This window comes from Harpegnathos saltator, unplaced genomic scaffold (assembly GCF_003227715.2).
Source record: "Harpegnathos saltator strain DR-91 unplaced genomic scaffold, Hsal_v8.6 scaffold650, whole genome shotgun sequence".
NCBI classification, from domain to species: Eukaryota; Metazoa; Arthropoda; class Insecta; order Hymenoptera; family Formicidae; genus Harpegnathos; species Harpegnathos saltator.
This window is the reverse complement of record NW_020230483.1, coordinates 454618-472256: the sequence shown is the minus strand read 5'-3', so window position 1 is coordinate 472256 and position 17639 is coordinate 454618. Positions and strand designations below refer to the sequence as shown.

Below are 17639 nucleotides of genomic sequence, written 5' to 3'. Positions count from 1 at the left end.
TTTTACATTCCCGGCATTCGATACTCCTCGGCGGCTACCTGTCGTATAATACGTAAGAAAGAAAATAACGACCGCGGATATCCGCCGCGTGGCTAGAATTCGCGCGATCTAGTCCTTCGTCAAAATATACGTATTCGGTATACACGGCATGCGTCGAGCGGAAAGAACGATCCTAGTGGATCTTCCTCGTCGTCGGCTTACGCGCGAAGCGAACGAGATCGCCCAACGTATCGACAGCCTTCGCCGGTCTTTCCGGCTGCCGACGACCGCCGTGACACGTGTTGGGCCAGATATTTGGACTGGACGGCAAGCAAAACTGGTCTGCCCGGGCAGCTGACGTATCAAAGAGATACCGACGAATGTCGCTGGTCCACGATACTCGATCTCTCGCTTAGATACGCCGAACAATTTCTAATTAATCTCTCCCGTGCACGACGCGAACTCGGACATGGCGACATGGAGGATGGCGAAGGTGGATCCTTTCGATCCACCAACGACGGCCGATTCCAGCCGGTCCAGGCTTCTCGCGAAGGTCACCTCGCTCGGTCGTGGTGATATTCGCGAAGCGGGACTCGCAATTTCTCTCTCTCTTCTCATCGCGACTCTCCGTCTCCCGGGCGATCGCGCCCGCGCGCGTTTTGCGCACGCTGCAAGGCTCTCGCGTCCCAAGGCTCTGTATACAGGCCACTAAATTATCCCCGAGACACTCTGCCCCGTGCAAATAGATGAGCGTAAGAGCGGAACGGCGTCTCGTAAATCTAGGGACGATTCGTCAAACGAATCTTGTGAGAGAGAAAAAGCGAGAGACAGAGAAGCAGAGACGACGGGAAAAGCGACGGGAAAGAGCGAGAAAGAGCGAGTGAGGAAGGGAGTTTAGGAGGATTCCGGCGATTCGCCACCGGTTACATTGCTACGTTCGACTTGCACGTGCGCTCGCGGTTTTGCGCTCGAGCGCACGTCGACGTGTAGGCTGTCCGGCAGCGTATGATTTGTCGCATCGCCGGCCAGCTGCCGCCCTCTTCAGTGCTCCCGCCAACTTTTCATTCGATGAGCGCGCGAGCCCGGCCGAAAAAAATGTCCGTCCGCCTCTCCGGGCTCCTTCTCGTCGGGGATTATCATTCATATCATACCCCCTCGTCCTTCGATGCGCGATCGATTTGAATTTCGAGAGGAACTCTCGCCTTACACGCTCTTACAGCAATCCTCTCCTCCCGGAAGCGAGCTTGCGAGCTTGCGAGCTTGCGAAAGATTCTCAGCGTCCGGGAGGTCGGGAAAGAGAACTGCAGAACTCGCGCCGTCTTAGGAACTCGGCGATGCGACCGCCTAGGATCTCAGCATCTGTTTCCGTGATGAATCACTCACGCGGGCCACTAACTTTGGGGCATGTAAATATAGAGGCGACGCATTGTTCGACGTCTCGGCGTCGTTGCGCCGAAAGAATAGCCAGACATTGTCTTTGGCTCCAAAAACGCCGCGTGCCTGCCGTTTCGGCGTTTCGTTCGTTTTTCATAGCGTTTCGAGAGCTTCGTCAGCTTAAAGCAACAAACAGCTCAGACTTGGTCTGACGAGCGGAAGGTGTCCAGCGGAGAAACTTTGCTGGAGAAACGCTGCCACGGAGAAATCGCAAAATCGTAAGTTGATACGCGCAGCGCGACGTAATGTCCAATAAGTAAATAATTGTTGTACTCGTCGAACGTTTATCTCACGTTAAAGAACGCGGGGCGTGCAATTTACATTTCGGGAGACGGCTCGGTTCCGCGCGCGCGCGACGTTCCGCGAGATGCGATTAAGACACGCGAGATCGCGATAAAAATGATTCGGGCATTTAATTTACGACGTGGCCGAGGACAATGTGGCAGCGAACATTCCGACGCATTTTATGCGACCACTAAAGCCTGGCGGCGCGCCAGCCGGCCGAAGGTCTATTATAGTTTTGTTATGACAGCGGGCTGTTTCCGTAAATTAATGTCGAAACAAATGTATCTCGTTTTAAGGGGCGGCCGGTTGTACCCCTAATTGAATCGGTAAACACCATAAGTTAGCCGGTAAGTAGTCATGTCGGCATAAATCACTTTTGGGAGATGGCCTGTCACCTCGACCTCTCTCGTGGGTTCCTTTAATCTCACAAGCGGATAAGATCGCGCCTAAGTCGAGACACGCCAAATTTTAAACGAAAAATCGTACACGATGCTTTTTCGCCAAGTTTTAATAAATATTGTAATAAGCGTACACACATAGCGTACGTTAATGGCGAGCATACGGGAACGCTTTGTTATATGTAATTCTGTCCTCCTCCTCTCTCTCTCTCTCTCTCTCTCTCTCTATCTATCTTTATTATAGATATTGAATAGCGGGAATATTCCATTACTTTAATTAAAATCGAAACTATTCCAAGAATATGAATGCGCGTTGAATTAATCGCGCGAGCGGTCGCAGCGAAACAGCGCTGATTTCTTTCGCGCATTTTTTCGCCCGCGAGAAACTTTCGCCGACTGATCAAAGTGCAAACTTGTCAAATATAAAGTTTACATTATTGCCGCTGTCGTAATTGGCTCGTCTGGATTTCCGTCTTTTTCACTATACGACTTTCGTATATGTGGCGTCGTCAGACTATATTTCGAGGCTTTCCATCGCTCGTTCGACATATCACCTCTCTCTCTCTCTCTCTCTCTCTCTCTCTCTCTCTCTCTCTCTCTCTCTCTCTCTCTCCCCCTCTCTCTCTCTCTCTCCCTCTCTCTCTCTCTCTTTCTCTCAGCCGCGCAGAAGATTTCCATACTTCATGACGAATATATAGCATTTTTAATCACGACAGCAAAGCTGCGAATACGCAAAAGTTCAGCGTTAAAATCGCCACTTTCGTAGTGGATTTGAACAAATGTTTTCTTGCCGAAAATCCCGCTGCACTTTCCGGTATTCACAGTGCCGAGTAGACCTTCCATACACGCGGGCACCTCTGCTGAGCGCACTGTGATCACAAGTTCCTCCGGGATCCTTCTCGCGCGTGCCCTTAATTGCACGCATCGCAGCATGCGGCGTCTGTATTATCCTGAGGAACTAGAGAAGCGTTCGCGCCTCATAAGAGGGCCTCTATATTAACTCACTTTGCAGCAACGCCGTGCCTCCCATCGAATCAAGTCCACATTACAAACTTACTCCGCATCCCAGCCAGCGCCGTGAAGCTTGGTTCGAGACTTTCTTTTTGCCGGACGAATCGCCCGTGGATTTGGCACGCGAATTCTCGACGTTCCTCAGACGCGATAACGCGCGATAACAGCTGCTATTATTTCCTTCTCTCTCTCTCTCTCTCTCTCTCTCTCTTTCTCTCAACCGCGCAGAAGATTTCCATACTTCATGACGAATATATAGCATTTTTAATCGCGACAGCAAAGCTGCGAATACGCAAAAGTTCAGCGTCGAGAGAGAGAGAGAGAGAGAGAGAGAGAGAGAAAGAGAAATCGCAAAATCGTAAGTTGATACGCGCAGCGCGATAATATCCAATAAGTAAATAATTGTTGTACTTGTCGAACGTTTATCTCACGTTAAAGAACGCGGGGTGTGTAATTTACAGAGAGAGAGGGAGAGAGAGAGAGAGAGAGAAGGAGAGAGAAGGAGAGACGATTCGGCATAGTTTTCTCATTGGCGGAATTTTGCACCACCAGCAGCCGCGGTGGTTGCCTTTGAATCTGATCGCTCATTAATGTCCGAGCGGCCGAATTACACGTAATAATTGCATCAAGAGTGTCGCCTTCAGCTAGAAAGTTATTTATCCGCTCGCTAGAAAGGTCCGCCAGCCTCAGCGCGCTTTTTACAACGGAGTGAGACTCGCTTTCCTCTCCCTCTCTTCCTTCCTCGCAGTATCTCTCGCGATCTCTTTTCCTCCGCGCTCAAGATCATTTCAACGCTTTCTTGGAGGACTGTCGTCTCCATCATATATAATTCTTTCCCGCGCGCACTACGGCGAGCAGTTTGGATACAAGGCATTAACTCTAGCTGCCAAGCACGTAATATGTTAATGTCACCGATGACAACTGGTCGTTTAATCACTTAACGCCTCCTTTGAATGCCAGAAATCGCGTGCCCGGAATGATTCATCGGCCGCGACGGCATCTCCTCTAATCTCGAAATTCCTTTCAAATAGTCGCAGCAGCTGCCTTACTCCCCAAAGTATTTTCATTTTTTTCCTCCACGGTTCTCTTAATAAATCCGTTACGGGCGCGACGTGCATTACAGTGCGCGTCACTTTTAACTATCCGCGCACAAGGAATGCCGTCTTACAATAATCTTCACCGGGGCGGGCGGGGGGCACCGCGCAATTTGTCAATATTTTCATAAAATATATAAGCCTCCGCGAAATATATAAATTCTACGGATTCCCCGGATGTCTATTCCGTCGGATCATCAGCATTTCAAACCGCCGCGACTGCCGTGCTTTCTCGGCTTCTGACCGGATCCTTCGAGAGCACGCTTCCATAAATCCCATTTTTGGATTCTCCGTTCCGTCGGAGTTTAGATTCCGCGGATTCCGCGTTCGCGGGAAACTGAGACGGCCTCAGGAGCCGTCGCCGACGCCTGAGATTCGAAATATCGGCCGAATGAAGCGATAAAGAGAGAAAGAGGGTGATGAAGAACGGCCTATGGGGGGAGGGGGAGGGAGAGGCGGAAGGAGAAGGGTGGACGATCGCTTTAGCTTTAGTGATAACGCGTGAACAATCCGGTGACTAATTACGGAAGAGCCGCGCGCGATATTCAGCGGTGAGGATGAATCCCGTGTCTCGCGCGACGACCTAATATTATCGCAGGGTACTCGCGCCACCACGCGGCTTACAAATGGCGCCATTAATGCCGGGCTCTTAGCTGTATCTGCTTTACAAGGAGTTGGCTGTTTTTACCATAAGTTATACTTTGCAGACTTCGTGTAAGCTCGTCACACGCTCGCGCCCGCGCACGCGAGAAAAAGGAGGATCGTCCGGTGCGTTGGTTTCCCGTTGTCAGCCACCGCTCGTAGCCGTCGCTCGCGTTTCCACTCTACGCGAAGTGAATCCATCATGCGGATCAGATCGGCAGACGAGATGCGCGCGCGAGGGACCACAACAATGAATGAGCACGCGTGTGCGAAGGTCCGGGTGCGAGAATCGAGCGAGGCTGCATCTCTCAAGCTTGATGGATAAGCCTTCGGAAACACTCGCGAGTGTCGTCGAATGTTTCCGAAATCTCGCTTCTTTTCCCCATTCTCTTCCGCAACAAATCGACCACTTGTCTACGGTGAACTCGTGGAGCTTCCTTCATCGGGGCCCCTTTCTCGGCGTCGATCGGATCTCTGGTTTATACAATAGTGGATATCATTCGCGGCACGTAACGACATAGCGCGGCGAGACAATTCCGGCCTTTGCGTTGGCAAAGACCAAAGTGCAGCCGGACGAGCACGGCGAATTGGCCGATTTTACCGGACACGAACAGTCCGGTTCTCGCGTTTCTCGCAGGTGGTCCGTCTGTGTATTTGTTAACTCTGCTCTCTCTCTCTCTCTCCCTCTCTCTCTCTCTCTCTCTCTCTCTCTCTCTCTCTCTACACCGATACGAAGATAAACAGAAGTTACACCTCGGCTCACACGCGCGGGAATTAACATAGCTTGCGCGCGTCTCGACGTTTAAAAGCCGATCGCATTTCCATACCGGTGCTATTCGGTCCCGTTCGGTCCAGGGAATCCTTCCCTGACACGTCCTACGCCGGTCTATATTTGCCCTCGGACCTCGGCCAGGACCCATTTATATCCCCCTTATCCGTACATCTTCACGCAGCGGGGCCCGAAGGCCGAAACCGCGCTCTCTCCGGCTCCTCAATGTCCTCGCCTTGTTCCTTCCAGTTTGTCTCTCGGGAAGATGAAGTGTGGACTCCCTTCCTCCCTCTCTCTCTCTCTCTCTCTCTCTCTCTCTCTCTCTCTCTCTCTCTCTCTCTCTCTCTCTCTCTCTCTCTCTCTCGTCGTGGAACTTTGACCCTTTTGCCCGTAAAGCGAAGTTAAGCGAGAATGCGTCGACTCGTTGCCGCCGTCGGCGATGTCGGATCCGCAAATCTCTTCTTCCTGATCGCGAGAAGAAGCTCGCGCTTTATCAAGCGCTCCTTGAATCTGAGCTTGCACGTCGAGCTTGTCGTTCGAAAATTTCCCCGCTACGGTAAGACGCGCGAGATATTCTCAACGCGCACGCCGATCATCGTGTCCTCTCGGCGAAACGTTCGGTTAGCGTTCAGCTTGATTAGCGGCTTGCCGGACATGATCGATGCCAGATTCTGGCCGAAGCGAGAATAGCTCGCGAAGCCACGACGCACCTCGTAATTGGATGCATCCGACGAACCGCCGACAACGTTAAAATGCGTCGGCCGGTCGGCCTCGCCGTTACCATCGCTCGCAGCCGTTTTCAGGATCAAAGGACGATGACGAGGCGCCGATTTCGGATTCTCGCGGGCGCATCTGTTTTTCGTTCATTCGCTCGCGCGGGTTGATTTCCGCGCGTGGGATTCCTCGCGCCTCCGCTTGTGTGAGTCGCGCATCCAGCCACGAGAGAGAGAGAGAGAGAGAGGGAGAGAGAGAGAGAGAGAGAGAGAGAGAAGACGGAGACGCCGCGAATCCCGCCGGGAATGTTCCCTCATTAATAAAGAACAGAAGGGACCGAGAGAGCGAGGGCGAGAGAAAGAGAGCGGCGGAATCGTAGGTGCTCGCGCGAGTCCGCTCCGCTCCGCTCCGCTCGACGGCAAACGCGAGCGGAATGCGCGCAGCGCGCATACTTTCATCAATTTCGCGTGTCTCGCGACACCGCTCGCAGCTATTTCATTGACGACCTGTCGGCGACGACGACGACGACGACGACGACGACGACGACGACGACGACGACGACGACGACGACGAAGAGGAGAGAAGAAGGATAAGAGAAAGAAAAAGGGGGGTGACAAAGAGGGACCACGCGTGTATTTCGGGAAGGAAATCCCATAAGAACCGCGGAATCGTCGAAAGAGCGAGCCGCCGTGCGATTCGCGCAACTTTTGTCACGAAGGGCCAACACGAAAGGGATAATCAGCCGTTAAAGGGTAAACGGGCGAGCTTTGATTCTGTAAGAGCGATCTTTCGCTTCTGCTGGCTTGCCTTTGCCCTCCGCCGCGACGAGGAGCTCTTCATCGTCCGAATATCGAAGAGTTTGTCGCTCGGCTTGCTTCCAACCGAGCGAGGAAACTTCAAAGAGTTTTCACCCACCTTTGTCCTCACACCACCATCAGCAGGGCACCTACCCTGCTCCATTTTGTCCTTCCGCCCCCCCCCCTCCTCTGGACGGCGTAATAATCATTTATTATCCCGGCGAGTAATAACGACCGCGACGATACTATGAAGTTGCGAAATTGGGCTTTGTTTAAAAATTAGTCGGCCGCCCTCCGAGCTCATAAACTTTCCTCGCTCGCTTCATCAGCCGCGGCGAATTTCCCCATTTTCGCTCGAAAAACTTACCACAAAGCACCCTTCCGCACCCTTGTCCTCGTTGGCACAAGCAACGCCGTGCCGCGGTGGTCGCCTCGTGTCGAATCGATCGTTCTCAAGTCGGGATATTTTAATTTCTGCATTATTTCTTTCGCATTTCGGCCGCGAGATCGGAGCGAGCGATCAGGATTTTCACCGCGTCGGAAAATATTCGTCGGAGCTTCCTTTTCTTCTTTTTGAGTTCGAGGAAATACACGACAATGTACGACAAGACACGGGAGCCACGAAGATACAGCGAGCCCTTTCGCGTATGAAGATTATCTCGAGATCTCGTAACGAATGTAATTAGAGAAGCCGAGACGATGGCTCAATTATGGCGTTTAACGCGACGCTCGATCGGAAGAAAGTCCATGCGCAAAGAACACACCGAGGCCCGATTAATCTGTGCAGTTGACTCGTTGAAATCCGGAAGCGCGACCCTGAGCGCGAACTCTCCGTTAATTGTCTTAGCTCGATTGGTGTGCCTTCTCCTCCTCCTCCTCCTCCTCCTCCTCCTGCACCACCACCACCACCACCTCTTTCTCTCCACCTATCCTATCCACTAATTGAAATTCTTACCTAAGTACCTGCGCAAACAGAATTCACTGTTAATTGATCGGAGATTAACTCATTGAGTTACAGCGCGCGTTAGGATACGATGATCCGAGAATCCAAGGACTCGGCCCGAGTCGTGGATCTTAGGCTCGAAGAAATCGCGATCCCAAGGATCTGAAAAATTGACGATCCTTGCGTTAAACGGTGGGGAGAGATCAGAAAATATCGATATCGATTTGTGACGTCGAGCGAACTGCTAATTGTACGTGCTTCCGACTAGAAGTAAGTAAGCATCGATCGGTCTTTTTCTCTCTTTCCAGCCCCTCCTCCTTTGTTCCTCATTTTTCAACTGGTGTGTGCCTCCTCCGTGTTCTCTCGTCGGTATTTCATAATCACATTCCTGTGAAATAATCACGACACAACAACGTAGGAGCCAATCCTCCGTAGCTGCGGTGTCCGAGCGGTTAAGGAGTTGGACTTGAAATCCATTGGGTTCTACCCGCGCAGGTTCGAATCCTGCCCGCAGCGGTCCTTTTTTTTACATGCCTGCGATATCGTGTCGATCATGCCGACGGGGATGTGGCTGGAACCCGCTTCCGCTTGTCCGTCCATTTCGGCACTTTCACCGCGCACGAAACAATATTGCTCGCACGCTCGCTCGAGAAAAAGACGAGCGAAAGAGAGGGGGTAATTTCATAAAAATTCCTAGCCGCCATAATTCCCGCCAGTTATATGCCGGCCTTTTCTTTCTTTCTTCTCTTACTTCCGACGAGGCGTTTCGTTCCCGCCTCTCTCTCTCTCTCTCTCTCTCTCTCTCTCTCTGTCGACCCCCGCGCGCGCGCCGACCGGTCGCCAGTCTAGACGAGTAATTGAAGAAACAAAGGGTCTGCAATTATGCCTCGCAATTACGCGTTGCATTTGCGCGCTCCAACAAGCATGGCGAGCGCAAACCGTACCGTCATCCGTCGTTTTTGATGGAACCCGCGTTTTTGATGGAATCATTTGCGCGTAGGACGTAAATCTGCCGCCGGCGCAACGCTGTGGGATGCGCGCATCGAAATGAAGCGCACTCGGGAACATCCGCTTTTTCCGCCGCCCGCAAAACTAATGGCGGCGTTCCGTGATTGTTCTGTCTGTTTGGGAAAGTAAAGAATCCAGAGAGACTAGTCCTCCGTTGGATAATTGTCAACGGCTGGGTTTATACCGGTGTGTTACAATCGGAGAATAATAAAATTGACGACATGAAGACGTCATTTTCTTCGTCGTCAATTATACCGAGCGCTCTCGGCTTAAATTTCGCCGCAAGATCGAACAAATGTGCATTCAACGATCGAGCGTGTGCAACATTAATTCGTCTTCGTTCTTTTTCGACGCGGTGCGAGCGCAGGCTTTCCTCGGCGCACCGCTAATCGTTAATCGATGTGCAATCGCGCGAAAGATAATGCGGGAACGGTCCTCTTGTTTCATTTTCGATCCGGCGGGACATTTTCATTAGTCACGAGACGCGGCGGCCACAGCGAGACACTGGCATTGTCCGATGACTCAAGGATTGACTCGAGGACTGTCGATTCGTCACTGTCAACTAGTGCAATGTCACGAGCGTCGAGATGAGACGAGCGATTATGAGAGTGAAAAATGATCCGCGAAAAGCGTGTCTCGGCATTTCGTTTCACAATTCCTACGGGAATGGCATCGCCAGGCCAGGGACGGGGGGATCATGGGATCCCGCCTACATATACTGCGGTAACTACCGAACCACCGTGTCTCTCGTTCTTCTTCAAAACGAGGCCTGTATTTTGCCTGTATTTTAAGCCGAAAACAAGTCCGTATTGTTGAAAAGTACAAATACAAAAATATACCAGGGAATTGTCAAGCTCGCGAATTCTAACGCACTCCGAGACTCCGTCGAAACGCCGCCGCGCCGATTCGGTCGGCCAGTCAAATCGAGATAGATGATCCATCCTCCCGCAATGTTGCACGCAATGCGATAATAATTGCATGCAGATAGCCGCTCGACCATGCTCGATCCCTTCCGTCCGTCGGATCGATATAGATGTTTCCGGACTGGTGGGTCGGATTTTTCAACGATCGTCGCTTCGGCTGGAATGCACTTGCCGCTTCGGGCTTCGGGGAGGCGGGGTCGCGGGGGTTCAAAGGTTAAGCAGAAAATGTCGTACGGAGGCATGCCGGGAGGGAAGAGGAGGAGACGGTCGGAGAAGATAGAGAAGATAGTCGGAGAAGGGAGAGACGGGAGAGAAGAAGCCCGCGCCGGAGGCATCGCGAGCTCGAGCTACCGGCGGAAGCTAAGCGCATATTAAAGAGGCTCGTAAAATCATAAGCATTCCGCTACTCGCTAATACGTCGACAAGCCTCAATGTTACCCGCCGACGTGCGGTGCGGTGGGTGTAATAAATGTACGTTAATGTTAATAAAGGGACGCGTCGCCGCCGCCGCCGCTCAAAGACGCGCGCGCGCGCGATTTTCTAAATGCCGCGCTCGGCGCTCGGCGGCTCGGGAGCTATCTGGAACGGTACGTGTGTTGCAGCCGGTAGCCGGTAGCTGGGACGTCGCAAAAGTATCGTCGTCCGCGATGATGATGATGATGATGATGATGATGATGATGATAGGCTGGCGAAGGGAGCGCGATCGATCAGATGCGAGGAAAGGGGGTCAACGTGCGTGCGAGCGTTTCATTAAAATTCTTCGATTTGATGCGCGCGACGTTCGTAACGCGATCGCATTTCGCGGCTTCTGCGAACGAAGCCGGTTTCCGGGTTCCACTTCGGAAAGTTCGGACTCAGTTCGTCGTGAATCTTCGCCTGAGTGAGAACACTCTCATCATTCGAAACGCTCGTAAATGCCGGGGCTCCCGCGAGCCCGGCGGGATCGCGCGTACTCGGCCGCTGCGCTGCGCTGGCGGCATTAGAATTGAATTGAATGAGGTTTTCCTCGAGAGCTAGTTTCCACGGAGCAGGCTCGTGTCGCCATTGAGACGCCTCGTGCCTTTTTTCCTGGCCTCCGGGCCATGGGCGCCGACTCGAGCCGACTCGGCACCATTGCGGAAGGGGGAGAGAGAGAGAGAGAGAGAGAGGAGACGAGGTTTTGCCAAGAAAGATGCGTATCAGCTCGACGATTTGTAGATTTACAGTTCAGCGACACAATCGAGTCGCTAATCTACGAATGATTATTTAATCCTGCGTTCAGAATTAATTCGTGCGACTTGTCAGATTGACGGGAGCCTCTTCTTGCTTTTTGCAACGTAATTCTCTGGCCGATAATCGAGAGCCGTTGTTACAACAATGTCATACAGAATCGTAATACAGAATCGATGAATATTACAATTTTTAGCCGCGTCGCTGCCTCAGCGCTGTCGAGCTGTCGGCGCCAATGGTCTCCTCACCTTCGCTTTAACTCTCCGCCGATCGATCGATCGATCGATCGATCGATCGATCGATCGATCGAACGATCGGTCTATACGCGATCCTGGCAAGCGTGATTTGTGTCCGCGAAAATTAATCGCCGCGCGTCGCGCGCGCTCTCTTATGTAGCGAAATCGGCGCCGACGCTTCGTAGAATCGCGGAAGCCACGCGACCCGTCGTTATTTATGATCGGCAACCGGACACCATTACCGGGCGCAGGTTTCCCAACCCAGTTGCCTTCGCATTGTCGGACACTGGCGTGTTACACTGGCGGAACGCGTACCTGAGGCGACGGACTCTGGCTGAAGAACGCGGCGCGCATCACACACGTTACACGAAAGTGACGAGATCTCGCGGAGATCATTTTCACGGGGAGGAGCGAAAACTCTCCGTAGCGAAAACTCATCTCATCAGTCACCGCGCGTCGTGTTGCCGTGTTGTTTTTCTCCGAAAGAGATCCGCTGGCTGAAATCAGCCCGCCAGGGATAAAAGCCTGTCTGTCGACTCAGAAACGTGCACTCTCCGCAGTCCGCGATGTCTCGATCGTCTCTCCGATCGAATTCGCAATCGCGCTGACGCGCTCAACGTGACGCGGCATCGAACCTCGCGGCGTTCACAGCCGCGCGACTCTCGGAATCGCCGCGGAAAGTAACACGTTACACCGCCCGACAAGATTGTCGCCGGCATTGTCGAGATATGCGACAATTATTGCGCGGCGCGACTTTGCTACATCTCTGACGCGCGCGTCGCGCGTCCCGCGACGATCGAGTCGCGCGGCGAGTCCGTCGCATCGCCGTGTCCGCCGTGTAGACGTCGTTCGCCACGCCGCGCCGGATCCGCTGTCGTCGGCTGACGGCCGCTCCGAACGGCAAGGTGTGCCGCAACGCGTTGCATTCCTTGGCGCTGTTCTGTTTTTAGTCTAGGATCGCCATTCTTTGCGACACGCGCATTGCTACGTCCGCTTGCGTGCTCTCTCTCTCTCTCTCTCTCTCTCTCTGCGCGTGCTCGCGCACGCGTCCGCTTTCAGCGACGTGCGTTTCATGCACGCCGGAACCCATCGCCCCCGTGATTTTACCGTGACGAATAATTTGCCCCGACATATTTTTAGCGTCCGTCAAGCGACGAATCTCGTTGACGTTGACAAAACCAGACCAGCGAAAAGTGCTCCAAGTGTCGAAGGACAAGGGATGCTAAGAAGCAAGTCTCCAAAGTTCGCTGGACTTTGGAGAGTGTACGAGGTGATTGATACAAGAAGTAGCGAGAATTTTTTATTTTCTCGGAAAGTATTTGTTTAATCTTCAATGTTTGTACCATCCCCTGTGATATTATACACTTATACTGATCCAGCGTAGTCTCATGAGAAACACTGGTGGAACACTGGTCTCTTTAGGTCTCGTGCTCTTGGATCTCTGGATCTGCTGCGATTTCGCCTTTATCTCATCTATTGTCGAGAAACGTCGAGTATCCTTTGAGTGTCCTTTTGAGTTTGGGAAATAGGAAAAAGTCACAGGGAGCCACGCCCGGGGAATAAGGTGGTTGTGTTTCGCCAAGACCTGTTGGATAAGCAAAGCGGTCGGATCTCTGATCCGACCTGTAGTACGTCTACGAGCTCATTCGCTCGCCAAACACATACTAAGCGTCGCAGCTGCCTGAAAATTGACACGTACACGTGACTGGTAGTACCACCGACACACAAGAGAAGAATCAACTGAACAGACGAGATATAGCGCGCGCAATTTCAAAATTCTCGTTACTTTTTGATCAAACCTCTGCGCTATATTCTGCGGTAGATCCCTTGAATATTTCGCGAGACACGCTTTTGTTTATTCAAACGCATCGCCTTGATTCCGATATCATGAGCTAGTCTCTCCGAGCAGACTCTCAGCGTAGTTGGCTATCGACAGGGAGAGGCAGGCGAGTTTCCCGCATCTCTCGATGTAATCAGAGTCCTCGCTGCATCGAGACGAGATGGAGCGAGTGTCCTCAATATCCTTGCATCGGGGGCAATACGATGCGTGGAAGAAGAAAGAATGATTGATCCGCAGCACGCGGCGAAGAAGTTTCCGAGTTGTGCGAGAAAAGTTAGGCTCGCTCTCTCGATCGGTAGTAGCCTCGGCTCGCGCCGTCGCGGCCGTCGAGAGCCGTTCAATATTAATCGAGTCGCGCCGTGCTTCTTCTAAGAGCCCGGGACTGCTCGCCATAATGAGCGGGAAAAACGCGAGTGCCGGCACGATCGACGGGAATTATTCGCGAAATGTGATCGCTTACGTCTTAGTATCCCGCGCGCATTCGCGATTTCTCGGCTCCTCCGCAACGCGACTCGGACTCGACACTCTTTGACACGAAGCGCGTCATCTTGTGAGCGCCGTCGCCGGAGCGAGAGCGCAAAGGCATGCTCTCGGCTACGAGTATGTAAGTATTGGGTATTAAACTTAAATTTAAAGAATTTGGGGTATTAAATTTAATTTTAAAGGATTTAGAGATGGCGCAACCAGAGCACCCAATGGCATCGGCCCATACTGAAGCCCCTGAACTTCCTGTGTGAAAGCCCTGTCATTAGGCTTTCAGAATCAGTATATTTCATTTGGCCCAAGTGTAAATAATATATATTTTTTAGCGCATTCAATATGTCGAGTTTTGTGCCAACGAAGCGCAATTTGCGGCAAGTGTTACTTTTTTGTTTCCATTTGAAAGAATCGGCAGCCGAGAGTCTTGGTTCGCTTGGTCCGAAGCTTATGGGGATTATGCTCCGTCAATCTGAACTTGTGAACACTGGACTTTAGACGATTCAAAAGTGGAGATTTTGATTTGGAAGACAAGGAACGCCCTGGTCAAGCGAAGAAGTTTAAAGACGAAGAGTTGAAGGCATTGCTGGACGAAGATCAATGTCAAACGCTTGAAGAAGCATTGGCAGAAGCATTAAATGTAACCGTAAAAATGGCCGTCTCTAAACGTTTGAAGTCGATGGGAAAAACGACCCGAATACGCCAAAAGACACGACAAAGTGATTTTCCAGCGTGACAACGCTAAACCGCTCGCTCCTTCAGACTTCCGCTTGTTTCGATGCATGCAGAATCACCTTTCTGCCCAGCACTTCAGTTCAGTTAGAAGATATCAAAAAATGGCTCGGATGGCATAGATAACCACAAAAGACGAGTCGTTCTTTCGCCGAGGAATGCGCCTTTTACTGGAAAGATGGGAAAAAGTTGCAGCTAACGATGGACAATACTTTGAGTAACATAGTACTTATCATTATTGTTTCGAAATAAACGTTCATTCTCATAAAAAGATCCTTTAAAATTAAGTTTAATATCCAATATGCAAAATGACCGCAACTTGCTTCGCGTTACGTACGCTCGCTCTTACAACGCGACTTACGATTCTGACGATTCAACTTCCGCGATGATTTCCGGACGACGACGGAGCTGCGGAGGGTACCGTTTTGACTCGCTCTCAGCGCGATTCCGGCCGCCGGATAGATAAAGGAGTGAGTGAGGGAGGATGAACGACGAACCGAAGGTCGACCTCTGGCGAGAAGGAGGGAGATAAATGAATAAATAAAAACGGCGAGAAGGGGGGCCCCAAGATGCGGCGACGCGGAGCGCTTTTAGCGCTCTCTTATCAGACCTGATCCGATACGGTGACCAATAACGACGGCTACCTACCGCAGCGCCCGCGGGTTATGCTCTCGCCGGCCGGGACCATTACCAGCTTATTACTATGTACTTCAGCAGCTTATTGAAAGTTCGCGGTCCATGAGCACGTTGTCCAATGAAAATGCGATGTTTACGTGCGACCGTGGCTCGCAGTTGTCGCGAATATTCGCCGTGAATTTTGCTGCAGCTCCGCGAGGTATAGGTGTAGATTTGAGGGACAGCCGGATTTTGGAAGTGAGTGATTTAATTTGGCATTTTCATCATTCTTCCGGTGGAAGTCTCCGCGCTTTTACACGCGCGAGCGAGAAGCTTGGAGATTTTTTGTATCCCGCGACATACGCGACATGTGCTCGTTCGCGTTGTCGGATCTTTCGTGGGCTTCGGGGGCTTGATGAATTTTTGAGAATCGCCACACCTTCACAGTCTACACGCCCGAGACACACACACACACAGGTCGTGCGAGGAGGGAGATTCTTGGGATTTTAGTTTCTCGTATTTTCTATCGTGAACTTTCTCGATCGAATAAGAGGCGATACGCCAAAGAAACTGAAAAGGATCACTCGCCGCCGAGGGGGATGAAGGAGTCGGGAGAGGCGAGGGATGCAAGGGAGAAGGGGGGAGAGCTGGTAACAAGCTGCCATGCAGCCATGGAGTATCTTGCAATTTGTTTGCCAGACACAGCCATTCATCGACACGACTTTCCTATCTTCCATGAAGATGAGAGGAGTCCGACTGGGGATCGCGACTATCGATAAGCCACGTCGGCGAGCCGTACGGGCTGCCTTCGCTTTTAACTTTAGTTCATTAGCGGCCTCGCCAGGTGGACGATGCCGCGATTTCGCCGACAAATTACAATGAAATCGTGCCAGTCGCCGTCACCGCGTCGCTGTTAGCGCTGTTAGCGATTCCGCTGCGATCTCGAAAGGCTGTTTCAGCGATAAAAAGATCCTCTTGGCGAGGACAAGATTTCGAGAATCCGATTCCGAAAACGATCTCATCCCGAATCTCACAAATTTATCGATTTTTCACAACTTGCAAAACTCTCTCTCTCTCTCTCTCTCTCTCTCTCTCCGTCCGAGACTGCATTTATTAATTTTCCTCTCGCGGATTCCCTCTAATCTCTCTCTTCATCGTCCATTCTACTTGCATCGCGTTTGTTTCGTCCTCATCACGACACGATCTAACGATCTAAGCGATCGCGATCGCGCGGAGGACTCATCGTCCTCCAACGACGAGCGGGCATCACTCCGCGGCTCGGTAATCGCTCGCGCGAAAAGTCTCCCGACAGCGCAGCAGAAATCCCGGGGCTCTCCGAATAAGCCGAGCCTATATGAATTTCGCCGGGTGGCGTGTAATCGTAAAGCCGATAAATAGAGCCGGATTCCAGCGGGGCCTAACGACACGTCACTTCGATCATACTTACGCCCAACGCGCTCTCGGCCGTCTCGCGCTAATTAATCGAGCGATTTACGGACTCTCGCGGACAGTTATCGGCCGGCGTAGTTCGCGAAGATGGCAGACGCGTGAGGCCGGGAACTGAAGGGTGAGAGATTCCTCCCGGAGGTTTAGGCGCCTCTTCTCGTCTCTCAATTAGCACCTTGCGCGAACGCTCGATCATTCACCGAGATAACGTAGAAACGCGTGTAACGCTCGCTCCCTGCGATCTTTTCGGCAGCCTACTTGCGACGTCAACTCGGGCTGTCCTTTATCGCTCTCTCTCTCTCTCTCTCTCTTTCTTTCTCTCTTCCTCTCCCCCCCCCCCCCCGCTGTCCCTCGCACGTACGATTGCAAGTGTGTCTCGAGATAAACACCGTGTTACTACAGATGCCTGGGATTCCCAATTTGATCGATCGTCACCGCGCACGCTGGATTTCTATGCTAGGACGCGCGACAGCTCGCAGGACTACCGAGAGCCGAGAGAGGGAGGAAAGCCCTCGCCTCCCAATTTCTGCCCGTTGCGCCGCGGGGAGAAAGCGTTGCGGGGCGTTGCGTGCATACAAGATTCCTCGTGCGTCCTATATCTCCGGCTTTTTTCGCCGCTTCCTCTTCCCGCTCTCGAGACGCTCTTCTCCCCCCGACTGCCGCATGATTTACAGTCATATTCGTTAAACACTGGGTGGCTCAGATTACCGATATATCCCCGTTGGCTTTCTCGGGCTTTCTCGGAGACCGAGGGGCTCCCCTTACGCTCCTTCCCTTACGTGCCTTCCCACGTTCATCAGAGCTCGCGCTATTGCCTCTACCTCCGGCCGCTTTTGCGCGCGCGCGCGGTATATAGCGGCTAATCGTCTACTTTAGCGTGTACTATCCGCTTTATCTCTCCCGCGGGACTTGGCTTCATAATAACAGCTAAGTGCTACCAGACGTCCACAAATGAGTAAACGGTGCGCCACCCGCTGATAAGGGTATTCCGCCGCGAAAGAAGCGGCGCCGGTATCCGCTTAATGTGTTCCGCCGCGATACACCGTGAATAATATCGCCGGCTCGCGATATAAATGCAAACTCGCGT

General features: G+C 52.1%; 1 protein-coding gene and 1 non-coding gene across 4 annotated transcripts in view; both read left to right on the top strand.

Moving 5' to 3' along the window:
- The window catches only part of vg (transcription factor vestigial), a 49549-nt gene that overhangs the window by 12407 nt on the left and 19503 nt on the right, over positions 1-17639 (top strand). The gene's annotated exons all lie outside the window — the stretch shown is intronic.
- On the top strand, positions 8501-8582 carry TRNAS-UGA (transfer RNA serine (anticodon UGA)). Its single transcript has one exon. It is a non-coding gene; the product is annotated as a tRNA-Ser (tRNA).